The 332-nt window shown below is 42.2% G+C and overlaps 1 protein-coding gene across 2 annotated transcripts in view; it reads left to right on the forward strand.

Annotated features, from left to right (window-relative positions):
* The window catches only part of LOC107614147 (protein slowmo homolog), a 1,096-nt gene continuing 854 nt past the window's right edge, over positions 91-332 (forward strand). The window contains exon 1 of one of the 2 annotated variants that reach the window (XM_016316374.2): positions 91-302. The gene's annotated coding sequence lies outside the window, so the exon portion shown is untranslated. Of the gene's footprint in view, positions 308-332 lie in introns of both variants that reach the window. The other variant, XM_016316373.2, reaches the window with a different exon arrangement.

Genomic DNA, 332 nt, shown 5'->3' on the forward strand with positions numbered 1-332 from the left:
ATTATCTATTTTAGTAAATTAGACATCATTAATGAGCCACCATATGAAACAAGTTGGGCCAGGCTCTCTAAGGTGTAGTTGGGCCGAGCCCACTAAGCAAGTGGAGCATTCAGACCGGGTGATCTCTTCTGTTGTGTTGTGGAAAACAGAAAACTGTGGGCGGAGAAAGGTAGGATGGAAAACAAAGAGTAACAGTGCATCTGCATCTGCCTCTGAAAACTGAAATTTCCACTCATTCTTGTCAACTTGTATAAAATTCAATCTGTTGTGTTGTTAAGATCCAATTCGCTTCTCTTGCTCGGTACGGTACGCTTCTGAACCCTCTGGTTTTA

This window comes from Arachis ipaensis, chromosome B08, assembly GCF_000816755.2.
Source record: "Arachis ipaensis cultivar K30076 chromosome B08, Araip1.1, whole genome shotgun sequence".
Lineage (NCBI taxonomy): Eukaryota > Viridiplantae > Streptophyta > Magnoliopsida > Fabales > Fabaceae > Arachis > Arachis ipaensis.